Raw genomic sequence first — 21,220 nt, 5'->3', positions numbered from 1 at the left:
GCAATCTATACATTCAATGCAATTCCCATTAAGATATCAACAGAATATTTCACAGACCTAGAACAAAGTCCCCAAAAATTCATCTGGAATAAAAAAAAGACACCAAATGGCAGCAGCAATCCTGAGAAAGAACAAAGTTGTAGGGATCACAATACCAGATATCAAGCTATACTATACAGCCACTGTTCTCAAAACTCCCTGGTACTGGCACAAGAACAGACATATAGACCAATAGAACAGAACAGAGAACCCAGAAATCAACCCAAGCCATGATGCTCAATTCATATTTGACAAAGGAGGCAAGACGATACAATGGAGTCAAACCAGTCTCTTCAATAAATGATGCTGTGAAACTGGACAGATACATGAAAAAAAAATGAAACTAGACCACCAACTTATACCATACACAAAAATAAACTCAAAATGGATAAAGGACTTAAACATAAGATGGGAAACCATAAAAATCTTAGAAGAATCCATAGGCAGCAAAATCTCAGACATATGTCCTAGCAATATCTTTACCAATACACCTCCTAGGACAATGGAAACTAAGGAGAAAATAAACAAACGGAAGTACATTAAAATAAAAAGCTTCTGCACAGCAAAAGAAACTATCAACAAAACAACAAAAAGCCCACTGCATAGGAGAACATATTTGCCAATGTTATCTCGGATAAGGGTTTAATCTCCAAAATGTACAGGGAACTCATACAACTTAACAAAAGGAAGATAAACAATCCAATACAAAAATAGGCAAAGGACCTAAATAAACACTTTTCAAAAGTATACATACAGATCCTCGGGCTCATAGCCAGGCTGGCTCGTCACGTGGCCACGCGGCGTCCAGGGCGTGGAGCCACGGGCCGCCGGGCATGGACCCTCAGACCGCCCGGGCCCTGGCGCTGGGGGCCACGTAGCCGCCTCGGGGTCTGCCGCTGGGGAGCGCGCAGGAGTCGCCCCCCAGCCCTGAGGCTGGCTTTGCCCCGCATGACCACTCCGGTCGGGAGAGAGAGACTGAGACAGCCACGGATAAACCAGCCAGTGGAGCACAGAGCATCCCTAATGGTGGTCCTGCTGGTGATGAGGGCACCCATTCTGAAGAGGAAGGCTTTGCTATGGAGGATGAAGATTCTGATGAGGGACTGAATACCTGGGAGCTGCCAGAAGGGGTGTCCAGCCGTCTGCCTAGGGAACAGGCTGCTGATCTTTTTAATGAGGACTGGGACTTGGAGTTGAAAGCGGATCAAGGGAATCCGTATGATGCTGATGACATCCAGGGATGCATTTCTCAAGAGGTCAAACCTTGGGTGTGCTGTGCCCCGCAAGGAGATATGATCTATGACCCCAGTTGGCATCATCCAACTCCACTGATACCCCATTATTCCAAGATGGTCTTTGAAACTGGACAGTTCGATGACGCTGAAGACTGAGGGTACAGCTTTTTGCCTGCCAAGTACATGGGTCTTCAAGATTAAGGTCTTTCTTCTTTTCTTTGAGGTGAGATGTCATATCTGAGGAGACATTCCCAGTGATTACTGAGCCAGGCACACAGACTGGTGTTAAATAAGGTCCCACTGCCCCCTCATTCTGTTGTTGTTTTCATGAGTGTGTTACCTCTTTAGAAGTGTGTTTGTTTCTGCATTAGGAGGAGGAGTTGTGTTCTTTATAATTAAAGGTAGAAAAAAAAAAAGTATACATACAGCCCAGCCAACATGACTCAGTGATTGAGCATCAACCTATGAACCAGGAGTTCACGGTTCAAGGCACATGCCTGGGTTGTGGACTCTATCCCCAGTGTGGGACATGCAGGAGGCGGACAACCAATGATTCTCTCTTACCATTGATGTTTCTATCACTCACCCTCTCCCTAACTCTCTGAAATCAATATATATAAAAGGATAATATGCATTCAAATTGTCCCTGTGGGAGGTTGACCGGGAGTTTGATCGCTCGCTATGACATGCGCTGACCACAGGGGGCAGCACAGAGCAAAGGGAGGCACCAGCCGGCAGTTGGAAGGCCCTGATTGCCAGCCAGGCCTAGGGACTCTACCTGTGCATGAATTTTGTGCACCAAGCCTCTAGTATCCTATAGAGACAGTCCTCAGGTTATGTCAAACTCGATGTATGTCATTTCATGCTTACATCGCCATATCACATTTATTAAAAAAAAAAAAGTTCCGTCATTTCAACGTATGTACATATGTGCTTTATTTTTTTTATTATTTATTTACCACAAGTAAAGGTCAGAAATTATTATCTTTCTTTTAAACCTTTTTTTATTGTTTCACTTCATTACTGCTGTGTATGTGCTCCATGAGAGTGACGTAGGTGCTTTTGTAGATAGGTTCCTACAAAATCGCGTTACATCGAGCTGTAGGAACAGATCTCCGATGTAATCCGAGGATCTACTGTATAATAAAAGGCTAATATGCAAACTGACCAAACGGCAGAACCTCTGATCGCCATAATGCGCACTGACCACTAGGAGGCAGACACTCAATGCAGGAGCTGCCCTCTGGTGGTCAGTGCGCTCCCATAGGGGGAACCCCGCTCCACCAGAAGCTGGGGCTCACGGCTGGCGAGTGCAGTGGCAGTGCGGGAGCCTCTCTCCCCTCCATGGCAGCATTAAGGATGTCTGCCTGCTGACCTAGTCCCACTCCCCGCGGGCTCCTGGACTGCAGGAGGGTGCAGGACGGGCTGAGGGACCACTGGAGTACACAAATTCCGTGCACAGGCCTCTAGTCTATACTAATAAAATGGTAATATGCTAATTAGACCGGACATCTTCTAATTAGATCCTTCCTGACAAAGCCACGGTGGAGGGGGCTGAGGCAGAGGTGGTTAGGGGCGATCAGGCTGGCATGGGGGAGCAGTTAGGGGATGGTAAGGCCGGCGAGGGAGGGCAGTTAGGGGGCGATCAGGCCGGCAGGGGAGAGCAGCTAGGGGGTGATCAGGCTGGCCAGAGAGCAGTTAGGGGGCGATCAGGTCGGCAGGCAGAGGTGGTTAGGAGCAATCAGGCCAGCAGGGGAGCAGTTAGGGTTATCAGGCCAGCAGGCAGAGGTGGTTAGGGGAGATCAGGCTGGCTGGCAGGCGAGTGGTTAGGAGCCAGCGGTCCCAGATTGTGAGAGGGATGTCCGACTGCCGGCAGTCAGGATATCCTCTGAGGGGTCCTTGCTTGGAGAGGGTGCAGGCCAGGCTTAGGGACCCTCCGTGCATGAATTTCATGCACCGGGCCTCTAGTATATGCATAAAAAAGAAAGCAGACATACAGAAGGCCAAGAGACATATGAAAACATGCTCAAAGTCACTAATCATCTGAGAGATACAAATCAAAACGACAATGTGGTACCATCTCACACCTGTAAGAATGGCTAACATCAACAAACAAAAGTGCTGGTGAGGATGTAGAGAAAAAGGATCCCTCGTACACTGTTAGTGGGAGTGCAGACTGGTGCAGCCACTGTGGAAAACAGTATGGAGATTCCTCAAATAATTAAAAATGGAACTCCCATTTGACCCAGTAATCCCACTTCTAGTAATATATCCCAAGAAATCAGAAACACCAATCAGAAAGACTATATGCACCCCTATGATCACAGCAGCACAATTTACAATAGCTAAGATTTAGAAACAGACTAAGTGCGCATCAGCAGATGAGTGGATTAGAAAACTTGGTACATCTATACAATGGAATACTATGCTGCTGTGAAAAAGAAGTAACTCTTACCATTTGCAACAGCATTGATGGAACTGGAGAGCATTATACTAAACAAAATAAGCCAGTCAGAGAAAGATAAATATCACATGATCTCGCTCATTTATGGTATATAATGGAAAACATAAACTGGTGAACAAAAATAGAGCTAGAGAAAAAAAATATTTTACAATATAATAGAAGTAATCCTGTTATCTGCAGATTTTTAATATTTCCTACAACTTTTGTGATATTATACTATGTAAGTACAGTTTTGGTAATACTATTTAAAGTTTTTTTTTGAGATATTAATGTTTATTACATGTAATATTATAATATTTAAAATCATTAAAAAATAATCCTATATAATAAAAGCCCAGCGACCAAACGGTGGAAACACCACAACCACTGGTTGACCAGTTGCTATTACGCACACTGACCATGAGGCGGCAGACGCTCAACGCAGGAGCTACCCCCTGGTGGTCAGTGCACTCCCACAGTGGGAGCACCACTTGGCTGACCAGGATGAGTGATGCTCCCATAGCAGGAGCAGCAGCTCAGAGGGCGGGTCCACAGCCGCTTGGCTGACTGGGATGAGCGGCGCTCCCACAGTAGGTTGATCCCTGCAGGCCACACTGCCCACCATTGCACGAATCCCCTGCACTGGGCCTCTAGTAATAATTAAAAAGAAATAAATGTACCACAGCTTTTTTTATCCACTCATCTACTGATGGGCACTTGGGCTGTTTCCAGATCTTGGCTATTGTAAATAACATTGCAATGAACATAGGGGTGCATATATCCTTTCTGATTGATGTTTCGGGATTCTTAGGGTATATTCCCAAAAGTGGGATGTGTGAGTCACACGCCAGTTGCATTTCTCATTTTTTTTTTAGGAAACTTCATACTCTTCCACAGTGGCTGCACCAGTCTGCATTCCCACCAAGAGTACAACTAGGGTTCACTTTTCTGCAAAATCTCACCTGCAAATTTTTGCTGATTTATTGATGTTATCCATTCTGTCAGGTATGAGGTAATACCTCACTGTATATTTAATTTTCATCTTTCTAGTGATTAGTGACTTTAAGAATATATTCATATGTCTATTGGCCATTTGTATGACCTCTTGGAGAAGTGCCTATTCAGGTCCTTGGCCACTTTTTGATTGGACTATTTGTCTTCCTGGTGTTGAGTTGTATAAGCCATTTTAATATTTTGGAAATTAATCCCTTTTCAGATGTATCATTGGCAAATATGTTCTTCCATCCAGTGGGTTCCCTTTTATTTTGTTGATGGTTTCGTGTGCTGTGCAGAAGCTTTTTAGTTTGATATAGTTCCACTTCATTACATTTATAAATACAAGATTTACACAACACTCCATCAAAAATATTTTTAAAACTTCTTACAAATATCTACATATATTTCATACCTATAAAACTTTCAAAAGAGTGCTCTGTTAAAGGTAAGTCCTAGTGCAGTGATGGCGAACCTATGACACGCGTGTCAGAGGTGACACATGAACTCATTTTTTTTGTTGATTTTTCTTTGTTAAATGGCATTTAAATATATAAAATAAATATCAAAAATATAAATCTTTGTTTTACTATGGTTGCAAATATCAAAAAATTTCTATATGTGATACGGCACCAGAGTTAAGTTAGGGTTTTTCAAAATGCTGACACGCTGAGCTCAAAAGGTTCGCCATCACTGCCCTAGTGAATTGTTCATTTACTGGTTCAGCAGAACGCATGTAAATCTTTAAAGCTTTCTTTGTCCATAAAACATCTTGAAAAATTAGCAAGACACATACTTTGAAACTGAGCTTTTTAAACCATCATATTTTAGAAAGGATTTTGATATGCATGTTCTCATGAAATTCAAGTCAGATAAATAATGGACAAAACACTAATTGAAAACAAATACATACTACACAAAGCTGTTAAGGCAGGAGTGTGATTAATAAGAAAAGTTGAGAAGTAGGACACAGGAGATGTGGGAAGGAATAAACAGGAATGCATTATATAAGCCCAGGGTCTCTTTAAATTTTATTCAATGGGGGAAATTATCACTATCCTGGAAGAAAACGTTGGCAGGTCTGATGACTTCTACTTGACTCTTACCTGACAGAGACTTGATGCTACATTATTATAAACACGGCTTCAGTTCAGAAATTAGGCGACCTAGTCCAAGAGCAACAGTCTATCTTCACCCAAAAGTACAGTTTGAGCCCTGGACTTGCAGGTAACCAGACCCCGTAGGCACAATTTTACAATGGCCTGGAGCCTGCTCTCTCCAGTGAGGTTCTCATTTGGATTCAGAAAATACCCCTTCCAAGGCAGACCCATCTACTGTCCACATGCAGTGTTCTAGTGCTCTTGGATACCAGTGCCTCTGTTTCACAACTACAAGGAACATTTGTACTTGGGGACCCTGTGGAAGCCCCCTCACCAGGCATGAGTGAAGAGCACACATTCTTCCCTGTGGAGAGCAGCTACAGCATTTGTACAGGTTCAAGCCTCGTATTAATGAGAGGGCACGGTCCTCTCCTGGCAAAGCCCTCCCAGCACAATTACAGCCAAAGGCTATGGTTGTAAGCTTGACCTTATGGTCCGAACCTGTGGTCCCAGGTAGCTGAGTGATGTAGGCTGCAAGAGGTGCAGCAAGTGCTTCCAAAACAAAGCTTGATAGAGTTATCAGGTGCATGTAATTAAGATTCAAAACTAAAAAGAACATAGTAAACATCCTGACCACGCCCTTGCTTTGCCTCGTGGGGTCTGACTATAAAATAAAGACTCGGCTTACAGGCTGTGGCACTGTCTCTCCATCCGAGAACAGTGTCTCACCTGGCCCCAGCTATATTCTCGTCTGTTTTCTTTAATCCTTCACTGCCCGCCTCCCCTCCCCACCCCTCAGGTTCACCACTGATCATGCTGGATGCGGTTCACTCCCCACCTTCCCTTCACAGCCTAGCAGAGCTCTCAAGAAATCTTACAAATCTTTAATTATCTACTGGCTCTTCTACTTTATCCCTTCATACTCCCTAAAAGTGCAATGAATGCAAGCATCACAACTGGTTCTCCATGATTTACTTTGTAAACCCCATACTTTAATCTAAAGTTCAACATTTATTATGTTAGTACTTCAGTCAAAAGAGAAAAAGGCCCACAAACTATGATGTTTTCTTTTTTAATTGGGGGCGGGGGCTGCCTAACACTATAGTAACAAACAAGAAGATGGGATAAGACTTTAAGACAATCATGGATATGAAGCTCGCACCACCAGAGACTAAGCCAACCTTATATCTTTCTTCACTGGCTTAACAGTTAAAAGATTACAATCTAAATCTTCTTGGTGTGTGTGTGCCCACACACACACACACACACACACACAAGCTACATAAGCTAGTCAGTCACCTCACTTACAGAGCCTGTGAAAGAGAGCTGGAGAACTCTGCATTTTAGAAGTTTATTTTGGTTGGATTCTTCATGCTGGTTTGATATTTTACTTAGTAATAAAATCCCATCATCTTTGGAAGTTTTTCTCATTTTATTTATTTGTACATCATGTTTCCAAGTTAGAACTTTTGGAGAATATAATGACTGAATGGAGACACAGGTTGAGCCCTAGCTAAGTAACTAGAAACTCTCCCTTCTGATAGGCATCGGCTATATCCCATAGTTTTATATTGATTACTGAGCAGTGTCTGTCTGGATCCTGTTTCAAGGATTCTGTGGCTTTGTCTAAACTGAAAAGAATAGCCTGATGAATGAGTGTGGTCTGTCATCTACATAAGAGAGGTTCATAGTGGCATGCCTACGACTTCTTTGTCAGCCTTACTTCTCTATAATACTTACACTAAAGTTCTCTGTAATGCTAACAATTCATTTTCTCAGAAAATTAAATAATCTTAACAGAATCAAAAAGTAGTACAGAATCACCTGATATCAACTAAACCTCTACTAACAGTCTATAGGACTTATTCAACTATGTGAAATCTTCATCTAAAAGGGAAGAGTTCCAAACTCAAAGATTAAAGACAGTTGACAAAAAATAAATTAAAAAAGCCCTCTGAGAAACCAACCTGAGCTTCCTTTTTGTTGTTGTTAATCCTCACCCAAGGATATTTTTCCAATGATTTTTTTTTTTCAGAGAGTAAAAGGGAGGAAGGGAGTAGAAGGAGAGAGAGAAATACTGATGTGAGAGAGACACATCGATTGATGGCCTCCCACACGCACCCCAACCAGGGCCAGGAATCGAACCTGCAACCCAGGTTACGTGCCCTTGACTGGAAATCGAACTTGCGACCGTTCTGTTCACAGGCTGACACTCTAACCACTGAGAATACTGGCCAGGGCCTACCTGAGGTTCTTTATCCTTCACTAAAGCGCTGTAGGTTTATCTATTTATTATTTTTTGTTAATCCTCCCAAGGATATTTTTTCACTGAATTTTAGAGAGAGGTGGGGGCGGGGGGGGGAGAAAATATCATGGATGTGAGAGACACTTTGGTTGCCTCCCACACATGTGCCCTGACCAGGGCCAGGGATCAAACCTGCAAAATGGATCAGTGCATTTAACTGGGAATTGAACCCATGACCCTTCAGTGTGTGGACTAGTGCTCTAACCATTGAGCAAAAACAGCCAGAGATAGTTTTATTTTGTTTGTTTGGTTCCCTTCCCATATCAAAGCAGCAGTGTGAAGAGGAATCCCTAGAGTTAAGAATGATAAAATCAACAAAAATGATCTATGATACGATGATAGGAAGTAAAGCAAACAATATAAAATGCAAGCAGGAAACTAAAATATACAGCAGTTTCATACCATAGTGAAATGGCCATACATCTGACAATTAAGTCATGCTCAACATATTTAGTTAAAAACAATAAAAACTGTATTTGTCTTTCTCTATCAAGGTCCAGCCATGTTGATGCAAATGACAGGATTTCCTTCTTTCTCATAGCTCAGTAACATTCCATGTGTATGTTTGTGTGTGTAGCACATTTTCTTTATCCATTCATCCATCCATGGACACAATTTGTTTCCATATCTTAGCTACCGTAAATAATGCTGCAATGAACACTGAAAGCATATGAAAGCATATTTCGAGTTAGTGTTTTCATTTTCTTCAGGTAAGTACCCACATGTAGAATTGCTGGGTCATATCACATCTCAATTTTTATTTTTTGAGAAACCTCCAGAGTGTTTTCTACAGTGGCTCTTCCAATGTGCATTCCCACCAATAATGCATAAGGGTTCCCTTTTCTCCACATCCTCATCAACTCTTGTTATCTCTTGTCTTTTTTATAATAGACATTCTAACAGATATGGTTTTGATTTTCATTTCCTAATTATTACTGATTAATAACACCTTTTCATGTACCTGTTGGCCATTTGTATATCTTTTTTGCAATACTGTCTATAGTTCCACTGCCCATTTTTCAAATGAATTATTTTGGGGATATTTTTTGGGGGTGCTCTTGAGTTGTATGTGTTCTTTATATATTTTGGATATTAAACTTTTACCAGATTTTCAAATATATGAGGACTATTTTTTAAAAAAGTTAAACTCATAAAAACAGAGTAGAAAAGTGGTTGCCAGGGGCTAGAGCAAGGGGGAAATAGGAAGAGGTTGGTAAAAGGACAAACTCTCACCTATAAGATGAATAAGGTCTCCAAGGATATAATGTAAAACATTGTGACTATTAGTATACTTGATAACACTGTATTATATAATGGAGACTTGCTGAGAGAACTTAAATGTTCTCATACACACACAAAAAAAAACTTTATGCGATAGTTGTGTAATTTGACAGTTGGAATCCTTTCACAATGTATCATATATCAAATTACTAAGATGTACATTTTAAATATCATACAAATTTGCCAATTATGCCTCAATAAAGCTGAAAAAGTATAAAAAAATGGATATCCATGGCATATATAAATAGGTTATATCCTAAACAGTTAAGATGCTTAAACTGGTAATATTGGAAGATGCAAACCTGTAGGTACAAAAGACTCCACATGTTTAAAATACATCTGATTTTTAAACTTCAGTAACACCTCATTTATAATGTACTAAACTATCCTATCTAATAAAGAGGGAATATGCTAATTGACCCTCACACCATCACAAAGGTGGCAGCACCCACAGCCAATGAAAGTATATGCTAATTGACTGCCCCGCCCTCGAGATGGTGGTGCCCACAGCCAATAAGGAGGGAATATGCTAATTGACTGCCCCCCCTCAAAGATGGCAGCGCCCACAATCACAAGATGGTGGCGTGTAGTCCCCTCAGCCCCGCCAGGGCAGCAAGCACGTGGCAAGGCTGGGCCCGCCCCCAGGCAAGCCCGGCTGCTCTGTGTGCCTGCCTCCGGAGACCCCACTCCACTCAGCCCCCCAGCCACCCAAAGCCGGCCCGAGGCGCAGGCAAGCCTCGGATGGTGGCTGCCCAGCTGCCCAGGGCCACCTGAGGCTCAGGTAACCAGGGCCACCCGAGGCTCAGGTAACCAGGGCCAGCCGAGGCTTGCGCTGCCGGCAGTGGCAGCAGTTGAGATGTGATGGAGCGTTGCCTTCCCCTGATGGCCGGGTCGCCTTCCGCCCCTGAGGGCTCCCAGACTGTGAGAGGGGGCAGGCCAGTCTGAGGGACCCCCCCTGCAGTGCATGAATTTTCATGCACTGGGCCTCTAGTTGTGTTTATACATATAAGTAGATCTGTTTTATCACAAGATAAAGGCCTGATGTCTAATGAGGGCTCTAGGAGATGAGCTGTTAAAAAACTCCTCTACAGGGGGGTTGGGGAGAGTCCCAGATGGTAGCAGAGTAGGTGGATTTTCTCACAATATCTCCCAGAATCAAATTGGAAGTTATAGCTAAATTGGGGAACAATCTCCCTGAATTACTAACTGGAGATGATCAGAAGAGGAGACTATTTGCCAAGGATTGCAGAAGCTACTTCAAGACAGGTAGGAAGGGCGGAGTCACAAAAGAGGCTGGCCCTGCTCACACAGGCAGCAAGGCCTAGGTTACAGAGGGATCTCTCAACTGTGGGAGGTTCCCCCTGAGAGGCATGAAGCAAAGACCCCAGATCAGGCTTTCCTACCAGGAGCACCAGAGCCAGGAACCAGTGTCCACATAGCCTCCAGCTATGAAGGGCAGCAGGGGTTCTGTCCACCAAGAAGAGGTGGAGCCTGCTAGAGTCACAGCCACCCATTTAAAGGTCCAATGCACAAAATTTTTGTTTGCAGCCACTCAACCTGGGCTTCAGCAGAGGGAGGGTAGTGAGGACTGAAGTCACCTGAGAAAATCTGAAGTGGTTGGCTTTGGGGAGATAGGTGGTGGAGAAGCTGCCAATGTCACTGTGTGCTATATTATCGTGCAAAACCGCGGAAGCCCTTCTAATTGGGAGGAACAATCCCCTCTGAGCAGCATCAGCCTGGGGAAAAGCATCTACCCCTACCCTTTGGAATCCTGCATGTTAAGCCCCATAGCTCAGCAGCACAGGCTGGGGCTTAGTCTCAAGGGATGCCAGTGACTGGCCTAGGGGCAAGGCCATTCCCTCCACTTTCCATGGGAAATCCAAAACAAACACCACTCCCCTTACACAGCTTCCAGCAAACCTAGCCTCTGGGCTTCCTAGGCTCCAACAGCCTTACTACTAGGGGCTCCGCTCTGCCAAGGTCAGGGAAAAATATAGGTCAAACTCAGGTGTGTGGCTGGGGGCAGAGAAACACACACACAATCACTCCTGAAGTCAGAATGGCACCTCTCCCTCATAGGAGATCCAGTAGCCCCATCAAACCAATTCGCCAGAGGTTCTTTCAGAGACTAAGACTTTTCAGTGTCTAAGCTTGGCAGCCAGACAGCAGCCAAAGGCAGGCAGAGATGGATCCCAGGGAGCCCTGGGATGTTTCCTGACCCTCCCCTGAGTCCTGTGCAGGTAAAAACTGGCCTAGGAGCACAGCCACGCCCAAAAGAGGCAGCCACAAACTGTAGATCACTTATAGATGGGGACAGGTTGCCAAGGGCCAGGCATGGAGAGCATCTGACATTGGCTTGCACAAGAGAACCTCCCTGGAGGCCTGGAAACTGCACACCAAGTGGCTGGCTTTGGACAGCATTGAAGAAGAATACAATAAGCTTCACTTTTTCTTTTTTTATTCATATATATATATATATATATATGTTGTTGTATTTATTTTTCTTCTTTTTTCCTTCATAGAAATAATCTTTCCTTTTCTGATTCTATTTTATTATTTTTCTTTTCCTATAATTTTTTTTCATTTTATGTTTCCTAATCTTTTTCCCCTTTTTCCTTCCATATTTTTCCATGCTTTATTCTTTTCTTATGCTTTTTCTCTATGATTTTTTATTATTTTTTTTTTTCATACTCTTTTTGTGGTTGTCGGTTTTGTTTTGTTTTGTCTTCTTTTGTTCTGTCAGCAACAGTACAACAGCATGCACGACATGGTCAAAGATGAGCCTCACAGTCAGCCAGCCTGGGAGTCAATCCCACCCACAAAGAGCAACCAAGACCCCATTACAACAGGAGAGCCCACATAACCAACACAAGAAACATTCCTAGAGCATCCAGCTCAGCAGATCAAGGAGACTGCAACACTGGGTCCCAGAGCACACCTACTAGATAAGGCCACTCCACAAAAACAGGGTGTCTCAGCAGATATAATACACAGAAACAAACACAAAGAGACAGCCAAAATGGAGAAACAAAGAAACTGGCCCCAAATGAAAGAACAGGAGGAATCTCCAAAAACAGAGTTACATGAAATGATGGCAAGCAATTCATCACATATAGATTCAAATTAATGGTTATAAGGATGCTCAAAGAACTTAGTGGGACTACAACTTAAAAAAGGACATTGAAACCATGAATAAGAACCCATCAGAAAATAAGAATACCATTTCTAATATCAAGAATACACTGGAAGGGGTTAAAAATAGGTTGGATAAAGCAAAGGACTGAATCAGTAATTTGGAAGATAAGATAGAAAAATACCCAATCAAAGCAACAGAAAGAAAAAAGAACTTAAAAGAATGAGGAGTTTAAGTGAACTTTAGGACAACATGAAACGTAACAACACCCACTAAAAGAAGGAGAACAAAGTGAGCAAGGAATACGAACCTATTTCAAGAAATAATGAAAAAAATCACATAAGTTTAGAAAGCAGAGAGCCACAAAAGATGAACCCAAAGAGAGACACACCATGACACATCATAATTAAAATGGGAAAGTTTAAAGACAAAGAGAGAATCTTAAAAGCAGCAAAATAGAGACAGTTACCTACAAGGGAGTTACCATTAGGCTGCCAGGTGATTTCTCAACAGAAACAATTCAGGCCAGAAGGGATTGGTATGAAGTATTAAAAGTAATAAAAACAATGACTGGAATCCAATGATAGCAAGGCTATCATTTAAAATTGAAGGCAAAAGCTTCCCAGACAAAATAAATAAATAAATAAAACAAATAAAAAGGCTAAAGGAGCACATTACCATGAAACCAGCATTGTAAGATAACGTAAAAGGGATTGCTTTAAGAAGAAAAAATGGAAAGGAATGTAAGTATAAAGAAAAAAAGTGGCAATACATAATTATCAACAACCTTAAATGTAAATCAAAAGACCAGGGTAGCCCTAGCTGGTTTAGCTCAGTGAACAGAGTATCAGCCAGAGGACTAAAGGGTCCCGGGTTCAATTCCTGTGAAGGGCACAAACCTACATTGTAGGCTCGATCCCTGGCCCTGGTCAGGGTGCGTGACAGAGGAAACCCAATCAATATGTCTCTCTGACATCAATGTTTCTCTTTCTCTGTCTCTCCCCCACCCTTCCACTACCTCTAAAAAACCAAGGGAAAAATATCCTCAGGTGAGGATTAACAATAAAAAAGACATGGGGTGCCTGAATGGAAAAGAATACATGATCCATATATATGCTGTCGACAAGAGATCAACTTCAGAACAAAAGGTACACACAGCCTATAAGTAAAGGAACAAAAAAATGTATTTTCATGCAAAAGGAAATGAAGAAAAACTCTAGGGTAGCAATACTTAAGTCTGACAAAATAAACTTTAAAACAAAGGCTATATTGCCGAAACCGGTTTGGCTCAGTGGATAGAGCGTCGGCCTGCGGACTGAGAGGTCCCGGGTTCGATTCCGGTCAAGGGCATGTACCTGGGTTGCGGGCACATCCCCAGTGGGAGATGTGCAGGAGGCAGCTGATCAATGTTTCTCTCTCATCGATGTTTCTGACTCTCTCTCTCCCTTCCTCTCTGTAAAAAATCAATAAAATATATTTTAAAAAAATAAAAAATAAAAAAAATAAAACAAAGGCTATAGTACGAGACAAAGAAGGACACTACATAGCCATAAAGGGAACAATCCAACAAGAGGCTATAACACTTGTAAACATTTATGCAGCCAACCTAAGAGCACATAAATATATAAAGCATATCTTGATGGACATAAAGGACAAGACTGACAGTAATACAGTCATAGTTGGGGATTTTAACACCCCATTGACATACATGGATAGATCTTCCAGACAGAAAATAGACAAGGAAACACTGGACTTAAATGACACACTAAATGAGATGGATTTAGTTGCTGTCCTCAACACATGCATTCCCAAAGCAGCAGAATATAAATTCTTTTCAAGTGCACATAGAATATATGCTAGGATAGACCACATGTTAGGATACAAAACAAGTCTCAATGAAATTAAGAAGATTGAAATCATATTAGCATCTTCTCTGACTATAATGGTATGAAAGTAGAAATCAATCATAAGAAGATAAATAGAAAGACACATAAGCCCATGGAGGCTAAATAACATGTTAGTAAACAATAAATGGGTTAAAAATGAGACCAAGGAAAAAATAATAAGATACCATAAAAATGAGAAAACAACAATCTGAAATATATGGCACACAGCAAAAGCAGCCCAAAGAGGTAAATTCATAGCATTACAGCCCTACCTCAACAAACAAGATAAATCTCAAACAATCTAACTTTACACTTAAAGGAACTAAAAAAAAAGAACAGCAAACAAAGCCTAAAGTAACTAGAAGACAGAAATTATAAAGATCAGAGCAGAAATACACCAAGAGCTGGTTCTTTGAAAAAATAAAAAAGACTGGCAAACACTGAACTAGACTCATCAAGACAAAAAAAGAGATAAATAAAATCAGAAATGAAAGAGGAGATATAACAACTGACTCAACAGAAATATAACCGACTGTAAGAAAATACTATGAACAATTATATGCCAAAAAAATTGGACAACCTAAATAAAATAGACCAATTTCTAGAAGCATACAATCTTCCAAAACTTAATGAGAAAGATTAGAAAATCTGAGATCAATTAAAGCTAATGTAATTGAAGCAGTAATAAAAAACACTCCCAACAAACGAAAGTCCTGGACCAGATGGCTTCACAGGCGAGTGTTACGAAACATTCAAAGAACTAATGCCTATCCTCCTCAAACTATTCCAAAAAAATTCAAAAGGAAAAAAGACTTTCAAGCTCTTTTTAGGAGGCCAGCATTATCCTAATTCCAAAACCAAATGAAGACGCTACAATGAAAGAAAACTATAGGCCAATATCCCTGATGAGCATGGATGCTAAGATCCTCAATGAAATATTAGTAAATTAGGTCCAGAAATATATTAAAAATATCATACACCACGACAAAGATTTATTCTCAGGATGCAAGGTTGGTGCAATATTCATAAATCAATGTGATACATCACATAGACAAAATGAAAGGTAAAATCACATGATCATATCAATAGATAAAGAAAAACATTTTATAAAACCTAGTACCCATTTATGATAAAAACTCTCAGCAAAGTGGGAATAGAGGGATCATACCTCAACATATAAAGGCCATATATGAAAAACCTGCAGCCAACAATCATACTCAATGGGCAAAAACTACAATCACTTCCCTTAAAGTCAGAAACAACACAGGAATGTCCGCTTTCACCACTCTTGTTCAATATAGTACTAAAAGTCCTAGCCACGGTGATAAAACAAGAGAAAAAGTAAAAAGTAGTATCCAAATTGGAAAGGAGGAAGTCAAACTCACTTTTCACACATGACATGATATTGTACATAGGAAACCCTAAAGACTCCACCAAAATACTACTAGATATATTAAGTGAATTCGACAAAATAGTAGGATATAAGATTAATACCCAGAAATCAGTGGCATTTTATTCACCAATAGTGAACTATCAGCCAGAGATACTAATAAAATAATGCCATTTACTACTGCAGTAATAACAAAGAAATAAAGTACGTATTTAGGAATAAACTTAACCAAGGAGGTAAAAGACCTACACTCAGAAAACTATAGGATATTGAAGAAAGAAACAGAGAAAGATACAAACAAGTAGAAGCATATGCCATTTTCATGGATTGAAAGAATTTAACATCAGTAAAATGTCCACATTACCCAAATCAATCTATAGATTCAACACAATTCCTATTACAATACCAACTGCATATTTCTCAGATCTAGATCTAGAACAAATATTCCAAATATTTATATGGAACTAAAAAAAAGACCCTAAATAGCATCAGCATTCTTAAGGAAGAAAAACAAAGTTGGAGGGATCACAATACAGGATAACGAACTGTGCTAAGAAGCCATTATACTCAAAATAGTCTGACACTGGTACAAGAGCAGGCACAGAGATCAGTAGAAAACAACAGAGAACTCAGAAATCAACCCACACCTTTATGGTCAATTAATATTCGACAAAGGAGACAAGAGCATAGAATGGAGTAAATAAAGTCTCTTTAATAAGTGGAGTTTCAGAAACTGGACAGGTACATGCAAAAAAATGAAACTAGACCACCAAATAACACTACACACAAGAATAAACTAAAAATGAATAAAAGACTCAAATGTAAGTCACAAAACCATAAAAACACCAGAAAAAGACATAAGCAGAAAATATAATACATCTCTCATAGCAATACTTTTGCTGATATATCTCTTTGGGCAAGGAAAACAAAAGAAAAAATAAACAAATGAACTACATCAAACTAAAAAGCTGCTCTACAGTAAAAGAAAATGCCAACAAAATGGAAAGGGAACCCACTATATGGGAGAACATATTCACCAATGATACATCTAATAAGGATTAATTACCAAAATATATTAAGAACTTATACAACTCACACCAAAAAGAAAACAATACAATTTTAAAAATGGGCAAAGGACCTAAATAGACATTTTTCTAAAGATGTATAGATGGCCAACAGACATATGAAAAAAAAAATGCTTAAATGTCACTAACCATCAGCGATGCAAATTAAAATTAGATTGAGGAATCACCTGACACTCGCCAGAATGGCTACCATCAATAAGTCAACAACAACAAGTGCTGGTGAGGATGTGCAAAAAAGGGAACTGTAGTACACTGCTATGAATGCAGATTAGTGCAACCACTATAGAAAAGAGTATGGAGTTTCCTCAAAAAATGAAAAATGGAACTTGCATTTGACTCAGCAATCTCACTTCTGGAATATAGCCTAAGAATCTTAAAACCTCAATCAGAAAGAATATATGCATCCCTATGTTCACTGCAGTGTTATTTACAATAGCCAAGATCTGAAAACAGCCCAAGTGCCCATCAGTAGATGAGTGGATAAAAAAAGCTGTGGTACATTTAAACAATGGAATACTATATGGCTCTAAAAAGGAAGGAACTCTTACCTTCTGTAACCACATGGATGGCATGAAGAATATAAGGCTAAATAAAGTAAGCCAAATACCACATGATCTTACTTATATGTGGAATCTAGTGAACAAAATAAACTGATGAACAAACTAAAACCAGAGGCCTGGATACATGGAATAGAATGACAGATGTCAGAGCAGAAGGTAATGTGGAGTACTGGATAAAAGAAGGTGAAAGTGTAGAACACATATACAAAGCCCAAAGACCCAGACAACAGAGTAGTGAACCTAGAGGAGGGGTGGCCTGAGCTTGGTGGAGGTGGGCAAAGGGAGCTAGAGAAGATGGGGGACATGTGTAATAGTGTCCAAAAAAAAAAAGAACCTCTCCTAACCCAGGAGTCCCTCCTTATCTCCCTCCCCTACTCAAGAGGGAGCATATGAGCCTGGCCACATTCCAGAAAATAGACAGGGCCACATTCACTAACAGTGGAGTCTTCTGGCAATAAAGAGAAGAACATGGGGCATGGCCACTTCAATAGGGTCTTCATCTTGAACACGCATGCACTTACAGGGCAAAGGTGGGAGAAAAAGGGAAAAGAGGTGAAAGATCCTAAAATTGAGCTTTACCACTAGTGTGAGTGGTGAGGAAGCTCCTTAGACATTTGGGATAGGCCATGTGCTTCCACCAGAGAACTCTAAACTGTAATCTGAAGTATTAATCCACCTACCATTATCTCATTTCCCATGTACTATTGGTTCTCATATATATAGCTCCTTCTTGCACCTAAATGAGTCAAACAGAGTTTGAAACTTATTGGAGCTTACTTATGGTATATCTTGATGTGATCCTCCTCAGGTTCATCTTGTTTGGGACTCTCTGTACTTCCTAGACCTGAATGTCAATTCTCTTAGCAGGTTAGGGAAGTTTTCCATCATTAATTTTTCAAATAGGTTTTCAATTTCTTGCTCTTTCTCTTCTCCTTCCAAACTCTTCTTGCAAATGCGTGAAGTTGTCCCACAAACTCCTTACATTATCCTCATTTTCTGAGGATTCTTTTTTCTGTTTGCTGTTCTGATTGGGTATTTTTTGGTTCCTTATATTCCAAACTAGAGGCCCGATGCACGAAAATTCGTGCAGGAGTAGGCCTTCCTTCCCCCAGCTGCTGGCACCGGATTCTCTCTGGCACCCGGGACCCAGGCTGGCTTCCCTCAGGCCACCCGCAGGCACCTGGGACCCGGGCTGGCTTCCCTGGGGTTGACCGCAGGCACCCGGGACCTAGACAGGCTTCCCTCAAGCCGTCCGCAGGAACCCAGAACATGAGCTGGCTATCCATGGGCTGCCCGCAGGCACTAGGGACCTGGGCTGGCTTCATCAGGAAGGACGTCTGGTCTAATTAGGATATTACCCTTTTATTATTAGGCTAGAGGCCTGGTACACAAAAATTTGTGCACTCAGGTGGAAGGGGGGGTCCCTCAGCCTGGCCTGTGCCCTCTCGCAGTCTGGGACCCCTCGGGAGATAATGACCTGCTGGCTTAGGCCTGCTCCCGGGTGGCAGAGGGCAGGCCCAATACCTAGGTGCAGCCCCTGGTCGGGCTCAGAGCAGGGCCTATTGGAGAGTTGGGGCGCCGCCCCCTGTCATGCACAGAGCAGGGCGGATCGGGAGGTTGCAATGCCACCCTCAGTCACACTCAGGGTAGGGCCGATTGGGGGGTTGGGGCACCGCCTCCCGTCACACTCAAAGCAGGGTCGATGGGGAGGTTGCGGCACCAGCCCGTCACGCACAGAGCAGGGCCCATCAGGGGGTTGGGGAGCTCCCCCCTGTCATGCACAGAGCAGGGCCAATCAGGGGGTTGAGGAGCTCCCCCCTGTCACTCACAAAGTAGGGCCAATAGGGGAGTTGGGGCACCGCCCCCTGTCATGCACAGAGCAGGGCGGATCAGGGGGTTGGGGCGCCGCACCCTGTCACACACAGAGCAGGGCCGATCAGGGGGATGGGGCACTCCCCCGTCACACTCAGGGCAGGGCTGATGGGGAGGTTGCGGCTCAGCCCGTCACACACAGAGCGGCAGGGCGATCAGGGGGTTGGGGAGCTCCCCCCTATCAGGCACAGAGCAGGGCTGATCAGGGGGTTGGGGCGCCTTCCCCTGTCACGAACAGAGCAGGGCGGAGAGGGAGGTTGTGGCCCCGCCCCCTGTCACACACAGAGCCACAGGGCGATCAGGGGGTTTGGGCACTGCCCCTGTCACGCTGATCCCGGTGCCGGGAGGCCTCGCAGCTCCGCTGATCCCGGTGCTGGGAGGCATATTACCCTTTTACTATATAGGATAGAGGCCTGGTACACGGGTGGGGCTGGCTGGTTTGCCCTGAAGGGTGTCCTGGATCAGGGTGGGGGTCCCGCTTGGGTGCCTGGCCAGCCTGGGTGAGGGGCTGATGGCTGTTTGAAGCTGGTCACACCCCCTTCAGGGTGGGGGTCCCCACTTGGGTGCCTGGCCAGTCTGGGTGAGGGGCTGAGGGCTGTTTTCAGGCTGGCAGGTGACTGAAGCTCCCAACCTGTCCTTTTTTTCTTTTCTTTTTTATTCTGGGCCAGCTTTAGCTCTGAGGCTTGGCTCCAGCTCTGAGGCCTCAGCTGCTGAAAACAGGTATCTGGTTTGTTTGGGTTCTATAATCGAAACACTGTTTCAACTCCAGCTCTGAGATCCCGGCTGGCTGAAAGCAGGTTTCTGGGGTTTTGTTTAGCTTCTATATTTGTAACAATGTTTCAAACTGCAAGCTCAGAGGCCGGCAGCAGCAGGCGGGGAACGTTGGCTTCCTCCGTCACTGAAGCAAGCAAGCCTCATGTTCGCTTCAAGCTGCCCAGCTGCCGGCCGCCATCTTGGCTGGCAGTTAATTTGCATATCGCCCTGATTGGCCAATGGGAAGGGTAGCGGAGGTACGGTTAATTACCATGTTTCTCTTTTATTAGATAGGATTGCTGTTTTGATTATTGGCATCATCTACTCTACCGTTGATTCCCTATAAAATATTCCTCATTTCATTTACTGAATCTTTTATTTCTAACTGGTTCTATTTTATGGTTTCCATGTCCTTTTTTATGGGGCTGAAATTCTCTCTAAGTTCATCTACTGTTCCCCTAAGTTTACTAAGCATCTTTATAACCAGTCTTGAATTCTGCGTCCAGTAGATTGATTGTCTCCATTTTGTTTAATTGTGGGGTTTTTTCAGGAGTTTTGTTATTTTTTCATTTCGGACATAGTTCTCTATCTCCTCAGTTTGGCTACCTCCCTGTGTTTGCTTCTATGTATTAGGTAGAGCCATTATGTCACCCAGGCTTGGTTAGAGACAAAGAGAAAATCTTAAAAGCAGCAAGAGAAAAGCAGTTGGTTACCTACAAATGAGTTCCCATAAGACTATCAGCTAATTTCTCAACAGAGACTTTGCAGGTTAGAAGGGATTGTTAAGAAATATTCAAAGTGATAAAAAGCAAGAACCTATAATCAAAATTACTCTACCCAGCAAGGCTATCATTTTGAAGTGAAGGACATATATGGAGCTTTTCACACACAAAAGAAGCTAACCAAAAAACTAGTATTACATGAAATTTTAAAGTGTCTTAAGAAGAAGAACAAAATAAGATAAAAAATATGAATAAAATGGCAATAAATACATATCTATCAACAATTGAATTAGTAAAAATAATAAATAAATGAACAAGCAGGATAGAAACAGACTCATAGATACAGAAAACATTTTGATGGTTGCCAGATAAGAGCAGGGGGAGGTTGGATGAAAAAGGTAAAGGGATTAAGAAGTACAAATT

The 21,220-nt window shown here is 42.3% G+C and overlaps 1 protein-coding gene and 1 pseudogene across 4 annotated transcripts in view; one reads left to right on the top strand and one right to left on the bottom strand.

Annotated features, from left to right (window-relative positions):
- EXOC2 (exocyst complex component 2) overlaps positions 1-21,220 on the bottom strand; it is a 274,269-nt gene that overhangs the window by 170,926 nt on the left and 82,123 nt on the right. The gene's annotated exons all lie outside the window — the stretch shown is intronic.
- On the top strand, positions 873-1,561 carry LOC139001990 (coordinator of PRMT5 and differentiation stimulator-like; annotated as a pseudogene).

The sequence above is a fragment of the Myotis yumanensis genome, unplaced genomic scaffold (genome assembly GCF_028538775.1).
Source record: "Myotis yumanensis isolate MYYU_CA2020_CCGP unplaced genomic scaffold, mMyoYum1.0.hap1 SCAF_2, whole genome shotgun sequence".
NCBI classification, from domain to species: Eukaryota; Metazoa; Chordata; class Mammalia; order Chiroptera; family Vespertilionidae; genus Myotis; species Myotis yumanensis.
The sequence above is the reverse complement of the archived record's forward strand: the minus strand, read 5'-3'. Positions and strand labels throughout refer to the sequence as shown.